This window comes from Salmo trutta, chromosome 33, assembly GCF_901001165.1.
Source record: "Salmo trutta chromosome 33, fSalTru1.1, whole genome shotgun sequence".
Lineage (NCBI taxonomy): Eukaryota > Metazoa > Chordata > Actinopteri > Salmoniformes > Salmonidae > Salmo > Salmo trutta.
This window is the reverse complement of record NC_042989.1, coordinates 25,358,508-25,367,598: the sequence shown is the minus strand read 5'-3', so window position 1 is coordinate 25,367,598 and position 9,091 is coordinate 25,358,508. Positions and strand designations below refer to the sequence as shown.

At 40.6% G+C, this 9,091-nt stretch overlaps 1 long non-coding RNA gene across 1 annotated transcript; it reads right to left on the bottom strand.

Moving 5' to 3' along the window:
• Positions 1 to 3,711: 3,711 nt before the first annotated feature.
• LOC115172745 (uncharacterized) lies at positions 3,712 to 8,074 on the bottom strand. Its single transcript, XR_003871481.1, has 4 exons — positions 7,197 to 8,074; positions 5,568 to 6,596; positions 4,945 to 5,261; positions 3,712 to 4,704 (listed from the first exon to the last, which is right to left on the bottom strand). It is a non-coding gene; the product is annotated as an uncharacterized LOC115172745 (long non-coding RNA).
• Between the last annotated feature and the right edge of the window lie 1,017 nt (positions 8,075 to 9,091).

Genomic DNA, 9,091 nt, shown 5'->3' with positions numbered 1-9,091 from the left:
ACAAAACATTTCACCACGTCATTGGATTTAGGTGCAAAAATTTCGAAATGTTGATACTTTTTGCAAATCCAGTCAGTTTTCTACGTTGATTCAATCACAGATTTGGGGGGTAGAAATTACGTGAAAACAACTTTGATTCAACCAGTTTTCGCCCAGTGGGATGAGAGTCAACTAAACACTAAAGCACCAGCTCCACAAAGAGATCATGTGTAAATTCGGCTCAGTTAGGAGCATGATGTTGTGATTCAATTTCTTGGCTTCTCTCATCAGCCACCACTCATACCCTCTAAAGAAGTTCTTAATAAATCCTCTTTATGATCGGACCCCTTTTTTCAATTTTCGCCTAAAATGACATACCCAAATCTAACTACCTGTAGCTCAGGAGCTGAAGCAAGGATATGCATATTCTTGAAAGGGAACACTTTGAAGTGTGTGGAAATGTGAAACTAACGTATAAGAATTTAACACATTAGATCTGGTAAAAGATAATACAAACAAAAAAAAACATGTGTTTTCAATTATTGTTTTTTTCCCCATCATCTTTGAAATGCAAGAGAAAGGCCAAAATATAATATTGCAGTTTAGGCGCAATTTTGATTTTGGCCACTAGATGGAAGAAGTGTGTGTGCAAAGTTTTAGATTGATCAAGTGAAGCGTTGCAATACCGGACAATATTTTGTAACAAGTCTGCCAAAATGTGCCGAATTGATACATTTAAGTACATAACTATAGAGAACATACAAAAATGATATGGTAATACAAAATGTAAGTTAACACACTCCCAGGAATGTCTTACATGATGGATCATTAGCTTATACACTAACTTTCACACATCTAGATGACCGGGCGGGGTGGTGTGGAGCCAGAGACAGCAGGGGTTCAAACTGTAGAACCCAGTTCCTACATTTGAATATAGATTTTATCAAACAAAACTATGCTACATTTTATCTCTGGGATCCTCATGATGACAAATCAGAGCAAGATTACTGAATTTAAGGTCTTTATTTACTTTCAGAGGTGAATGTATCAAACCAGTTGCCTTGATACGTTTTTGTTGTTGTTGTGCACTCTCCTCAAACAATAGCATTGTATTTTCCCACTGGGATAGCTACAGTAAATTTGAGAGTTAGATTAACAAGAATTTAAGTTTTCTGCCCATATAAGACATGTCTATGTCCTGGAAAGTTTGCTGTTACTTACAACATCATGCTAATCACATTAGCGCACGTTAGCTCAACCGTTCCATCTATAACCGTTCCACATGTTATGTAAAGTAGCCTGAACTCAAAGCCACTCTGGCTGCCATAATTGATAAACACATTTGTCCAAAATGGCACCCCTATTCCCTATATAGCACAATACTTTTGACAGGGCCCTGGTCAAAAGTAGTGCACTATAAAGGAAATAGGGTACTATTTGGGAACCAGACAAAGGGATGAAGGGAACACTTTCCATGTTTACCTGTGGTCTGTCTAGGTGTCACCTCCAATCTGTCATTTGTAGAGGAGCCCCAAAGTTTGGCTGGAGACAGCAAATAAAAGTTACATAGGGATACTCTTAGACTACATCACACCAAGACACGGGTAGTGCATGGTTATCCATGAAATGAGATTAGAAGAAGTCAGATTTAACAATGAATGTAAACCACTGTAGACCTTGAAGAAATTGTCCAATATCAGGCTGCTGTAGCGTTCAGCACAGCTCTCAAAATCCCTTCTCTATGTAGGGTTTTCAGCGGTTAGCTTTAGCCACGGCTGTCCATATTTTTTACATCAGAGAAAGATTATTTCAAATAAAGATACTTGCTGTAGCAGATTTGCACAGATCCATACGCTGTGGGCCTCCACGTTGATGAACTACAATTCCTCCCCAGTTACGCTTACACACAGGTGTTCGCAGCACGCTAGATAGCTAATTAGCACAGGCACCTGCCTTTTTTCTGTCTTCCGTAAACAAGCCCTGTAACATTTGAGATAAGGCCTTGTGGGAACACTAACCCTATTAAGGTGTTTAGTAATTGAAACTTCTTTTGGTTGAAAATTATTTATTGCTGATATGAAAGATGCGTTCTTTAATGTTTCCAAAACCGTACCGCAAGTGAAGCTTGTCAACGTTTAGAGCAAGCGTTGGGGCTCTTAGCAAAAGTCCCAAGGAAGAAGATACCTTCATCAATAGGCACTAAAGGTAGTTGGCATCTATGAATGGGCTAGGTTCAGCACAATTCACCAACAGGGAAAGGTGGCAGAAGTGGTTTTTTTTTTTGCAAATTGCCAGAGTGAATTTACAAATGTGTTTTGTCTAAAGAATGGTCCAAAAGGAACACATTTCCCCCCTCCAGTCTCCATCACCTGATGCCAATGAGGTAGGGTTAGACTAGGTCGTATGCCAACTGGGAACTTGGAAATCTCTGACTTCAGAGCATTCAAGACAACTGGGAACTCTGATAAAACAAAAATTGTTTTGAATGTCCGAAACTCTGTCATGTTTCTAGAACTTCGACTTTCCGACCTGAAGATCATTGACCTCATGAATTGACCTAGTTTTTTCTCGACTTTCCAGTTGCCTTGAAAGCACCCCAAATCAAAAACATTTTTGAAAGCACTCCCTCCCCTGCTCAGATGTTGCATGCATCAACCAATGATTGCGTGCTCTGTCATCGACTGTGCCGTCTGACAACAGATTGCTATAACATAAACTCAGCAAAAAAAGAAAAGTCCCCTTTTCAGGACCCTGTCTTTCAGAGATAATTAGTAAAAATCCAAATAACTTCAGATCTTCATTGTAAAGGGTTTAAACACTGTTTCCCATGCTTGTTCAATGAACCATAAACAATTAATGAACATGCACCTGTGGAACGGTCGTTAAGACACTAACAGCTTACAGATGGTAGGCAATTAAAGTCATAGTTATGAAAACTTAGGACACTAAAGAGGCCTTTCTAGTGACTGAAAAACACCAAAAGAAAGATCCCCAGGGTCCCTGCTCATCTGCGTGAACATGTCTTAGTTATGATGTAAGGAGGCATGAGGACTGCAGATGTGGCCAGGGCAATAAATTGCAATGTCCGTACTGGGAGACGCCTAAGACAGCGCTACAGGGAGACAGGACGGACAGCTGATCGTCCTCGGAGTGGCAGACCACGTGTAACAACACCTGACAGAAATGTCAGTGTTCTGCCATGGCCAGCGAAGAGCCCGGATCTCAATCCCATTGAGCACGTCTGGGACCTGTTGGATCGGAGGATGAGGGCTAGGGTGGGGTAACATCTCACAGCAAGAAATGGCAAATCTGGTGCAGTCGATGAGGAGATGCACTGCAGTACTTAATGCAGCTGGTGGCCACACCAGACTTTGTTCAGGGACACATTCCATTTCTGTTAGTCACATGTCTGGAACTTGTTCAGTTTATGTCTCAGTTGTTGAATCTTATGTTCATACAAATATTTACACATGTTAAGTTTGTTGAAAATAAAAGCAGTTGACAGTGAGAGGACGTTTGTTTTTTTGCTGAGTTTGTGGTTAGCCGATATGTAAAATACCAGTGGTGGAAAAAGTACCCAAAAGCCATACTTGAGTAAAAGTAAAGATACCTTACTTGAAAATTACTCAAGTAAAAGTCACCCATTAGAATACTACTTGAGTAAAAGTCTTAAAGTACCTGATATTAAATGTACTTAAGTATAATAAGTTAAAAAATGAAACGTAACAGCCATAAAGCAAAACAGACAGACCTTTTATTTGGTTTGAGCTTTTTTGAAAGGTAACATTCTTACGGATGCAAGAACAGCTCCGATTTTTTTTAAATTATGTGGATTCTCAAATAGGCAACACTTCAAAATATATCTTACAGACAAAATAGAATGCCTTAATGAAGGAATATTGCCAGTAAACATAAGCACTGACAATCACAGTCACTTTGCTTTAGAAAGAACATGCTATAATAGAACCCTATACATAAAAAAAAGTACATGTACAGAACTACACCCAACCTTCCTAAAGCAATAAGGACATCACCACTGATGGAACTGTACTAGAAATCAGTGTGTCAGGTCATGCTTTTGTAACAAGGACATCTATAACTGGTGAATTTAAATAAATGAACAAAATGCATAAGGCATCCGTGTCCTTGGGCTTGCTAGCGTTAAGCTGTCATTATTTGAAGTTGAAGGATTTTATCTTCAGTAAAAGCTGGTTATCAAAGTTTATGGAATCTACCCTTGCTCTCCTGGGGCTAAAAACAAATCCTGCAATGCTGAACAGCCTTTCACAGCCAGTTGATGCAGGTAAGGGTGTGTTTAGCCTCAGACAGCTTACAGACTGCCGGGAAGGACTTGAGCAACTCCATATGATCAGCTGAACAGGCCAGGTATCTGTCCAGCTGTTTGGAGCTTTCTTGTGCTTGAGACGTCTTAATTTATTTTATTTAACCAGGCAAGTCAGTTAAGAACAAATTCTTATTTACAATGACGGCCTACCCCGACCAAACCCTAACCCGAACGACACCGCCCTATGGGACTCCCAATCACGGTCGGTTGTGATACAGCCTGGAATCGAACCAGGGTCTGTAGTGACACTTCTAGCACTGAGATGCAGTGCCTTAGACCGCTGCGCCACTCGGGAGAGAAGATGTCCTCATCTGATGAACTGGTGCCATCACCTAGCTGCAGCAAGGGTTCTTCCAGGTGGTCCTTGATGTAGTCCATTCCTGAAATACAAGGAAGATGACAATAGAAATCATGTTGATATGAGTCTACATTAATCCATCCCTATCCCCCATCTATATAAACCAAGCAACAGGGCTAAGTAGGCTACCCATTGGACTGAACCACAAAGTCAGGATTGTAGTTTATATGGGTGGTTCTCAAATCTATGAAGTGTCAAAATGTACACTATACACAGCTGTTTATGAATAATAAAATACTGTTAATTAACCACGTCGTCATACCCATTCTGATGGTGGCGTCATCCTTTGTCCACGTTGTTTTGAATTTGGGGAGAAGGATTGCAGCTGTGATCAGCTCAGGGTCGCGAATGTGTGGCTGAAGCGCTTCTTCAGTCCCAGTTGTAGCACATCCACCAGAGGCTTACAGTACTTCAGAGACAACTTGATTTGGTCCAGTTTTGTGATCAGAAGGTTGATAGTAGGAAGTAGCCACCCCATCTGGATATTGGTTTCAGCCTGCAGGATGTTGATGGCCTTTGAGACTGGGCTCATGGTAGAAGCATACTCTGTGAGGAAGGATGAGTGCAGCTGGATTGGACCTGTAAAAAAAATAATTATTATATATATATAATATATATATATATATAATATATATATATATATAATAATAATAATAATACTCTGTTTCCTAACCCTATACAAAAGGGGACTACTAACCATTTCACCTGATTTAACTGCAGTAATCAATGGCTGGATGAGTAGTTTACTAAATGGATCAATTTAGTGTGTGGCTACAACATGTGAAACAATTATTAGTCCCCAAGCAAAAGGTCAGAAAACACTGCAACAGATTTAGACAACATTCAAGACCTTAAATTATGACAAAACACATAATCCTTACTTACATTGGAACCTCGAAGTCTATGCAGAGAACTCTGATGGCTGCCTCTCCTTTGTCGATCCTCAGGAGTCTTTCTACAGCCATGAACCAGGACTTCCACCTCGTAGCATTTGGGCGCAGCAGCTGGAGGTCGCAAGCATCCTTCAACCGTTTTGGCTGCAAGTGTGTATCTTCCGCATTTGTTCCAAAGTGCTTGGCACTTGCCAAATGGGACACTTTTTTGTAAGCCTCACTGGATGTTGGTTTCAGGGCATCGACTGTAGATACTAAGTTGAGTAGGTGGTAAGCACAGCGCTGGTGCTTTGCCAGCTGGTACTCAAAACCATCATCTTCATTCAGGATCGTTGCCACATCAACAAACTCCACTTCTTCACTCTCCTCTTGTTCCTCGTCGCCATCTTCCTGTCCTGGCTGAGCTGCTTCACCACACACTGCTTCCACTGTCTCGTTTTCACCTTCTCCAAAAACTTGGAAAGCTTTCAATAAGTTAGAGCCGTTGTTGTTCACACAATCTTAACCTGGATTTCAAACTCAGAATAGATGTCATTTAGGGCGCCTGCCAACACATCAAAGTTGTGCGATCCTCTCAACCGTTCACAGGCAGGGCTGCAGAACATCTGTTGAGACTGTCAGGGTCTATCCAGTGGGATGTAACACCAATGAAGCTCTGTCTTCTTGCAGACCAGCAGTCGGTGGTGGTGGCGATGTGGTCAATTCCTCTCATGGCCTCAGTCACCTTCTTAATTTCCTTGGAGGCTTCATCAATCCCGGAGTGCAGTGTGGGCCTTGATAAGATCTTTGAGTTAGGCTGCAGATCTTGGACAAACTCTCTGAATCGTTCTTGTTCTACAACAGCAAATGGTTGGAGAACTTGGACCACATACTTCACCACAGCTTTGTCAATGGATTTTTGAGACACTGTCTTCAGTAATGTGCTCTGCTTGATGGTGGAGGGAGTCTCAGGAGCATGTTTTCTCTCCAGTGTGTTTGCTGTCAGTTCTCCATACTTCTTAAGATGGTGTACATGCTTTCTCTGAAATAATAAGAAAAGATAAATAGTTACTTAGCTAGATAACTACCATCACCAAATACTTAAGGTATAGGATACTATTTTTAAAGCTATAAACATTAGTTAAGTGAGTGCTTGTGACCATTTAATATTACAATGATAAAAAACAATTGATCTAGCTAGTAGGTTACGTCAATAACTTAAGTCTACAGTAATTAGCTAGGCAAGAACAACTGTATCAACTAACAAGGAATAAAATGGCTAGCTAACTGAGTGTTTGCTAAAATTCGAAAGCTAACATTAGTTAGCTAGCTAGACCAGGTGTTTAGGGAAAATGTATTCGGCTAGACTAACGTTAGCTGACTAAAATGTACCCAGATTCATTAACTACTATTTAGCTACTGTAGCTAGTTAGCTCAAGTCAGTTTAGTTAGATTGCGTTAGCTAACAAAGCTTCCAAATCTGGCCATATTTTAGCCAGCTAAAGTAGGTATCTACTTGCTAGTGAACTATTGAGGTGTAGGATTAGCTAACATCAACTAACACTGCTTGTTACATTAGCAAATGTTGGTTAGCTCATGTTAGCTAGCATGCTAACTTTATTCTAGCTAACAGTAGGCTTACCTCAATTTGTTTTTTAAGTTAGACGGCGAGATCTTGAAGGCTAGTATTTCCTGAACTGTTGGTAAACATAACAGACATTTCATCCGGTAGGATGAAAACTTCATTCCGAGAAAAGACAACATTTATTATAGATACAGCCAAGGGAGTTCATCCTCATCAGGAAGTGGTGGTAGAACGATGTCGGACATGATTGTGGATGACTGTTTTGGGTTGGCAAGTAACGTTAACAGGCTCCCTCCCGATGGGTGGGGTTGACACGTTAGGACCCTTGGATTTGCCCAAACTGGTGAGGATTGGATCAACTCTGCATGTCGTCGCCTGCTGCCTAGCAAAACAAGTTCCCCCATGAGCGTGCCGATGTTTCTTGCATATTTTTTCCAACATGATTGTCTTTTTCTTCCAGCTTCAGATTGATTTGATTTTGTAGCGAGTAACGAATGTCTCAGGGGAAATGTATCGGAGTAAATGTAGACTTTTTTTCATTTTTTTATGTAGTGAAGTAAAAGTTGATAGAAATATGAATAGTAAAGTACTGATACCCAAAAAAACGACTCAAGTACAGTAACGAAGTATTTCTACTTTGCACAACTGTAAAATACATATCCACGTGTTGTAAGATCTACTGGGCATAGCAACGCGCCCAAGATCGGTTTGGTTGAAATGGGAAACGCTATCAATCATGGGACTATTTGGTGGGGAAGAAAATGGAATGTTCTCGATATCCCGCTGTACTACAGAGAAATACTGTAAGTTATTTCTTACCAAAATGAAGTAGCCATGGCAGGAGTGTTCCATACAATGGCATTGTATTTATACCAATTGGCCTTAGCCTCTGGTCTCCACAGGCAAGGTTTACAACCATTCCGTTACTTATGATGTAGGCCGAAGGCTTGGCAGTGCATCAAAACGATTCTAAATATTTCAGAGACCCCAGATCAAGCAGGTTTGTACGTATATATTATATAAATACGGGTAATCAACTCCAGATCATTTCTACGGCGCTTGTCCTCGGGACACATGCAGAACAACATAATTGAACCCTCTCATTGCCTTGCCACTTGGTGTCGCTTTACATGAGAGGAAAATCAGGTCAGGGACCTGTAGCTCCAGAGAAGCACAGGTTCCATTGTGATTTTGTAGATGGCGAAACGATCCCTAAAATGCCTTTCTCTCGCAAAATGCTGTATGTAACAGATATCAGTTCAACAATGATTGTGATGTCTCTCAAACGGAGGTGGTGGATCTCCCATATTATGTATTTAACATGGTTCAATGGCGCCGGAAGAGATGGCTGCAGTTTTTCAGGTTCAAATCAAATGACATTTTATTTGTCAAATGCGCAGAATTTTTTACATTTTGTATTTTTTTATTTAACCTTTATTTAACCAGGCAAGTCAGGTAAGAACAAATTCTTATTTACAATGATGGCCTATGAGGGAACAGTGGGTTAACTGCCTTGTTCAGGGGCACGACGACAGATTTTTACATTGTCGGCTCCAGGATTTAATCCAGTAACATTTCGGTTATTGCCCAACACTAACCACTAGGCTCCCTGCCAAATACAACAGGTGTAGACTTTACAGTGTAATGCTTACTTACAAGCCCTTAACCAACAATGCAGTTTTAAGAAAAAAACAAGTGTTAAGTAAAAAATAAAAGTAACAAATAATTAAAGAGCAGCAGTAAAATAACTATAGCAAGGCTATATACAGGGGTTACAGGTACAGAGTCAAGGTGCGGTGCACCTGTTAGTCGAGGTAATTGAGGTAATGTGTACATGTAGAGTTAAAGTGACAATGCATAGATAATAAACAGAGAGTAGCAGCAGCGTAAGGGGGGGGGGCAGTGCAAATAGTCTGGGTAGCCATTTGATTAGCTGTTCAGGAGTCTTATGG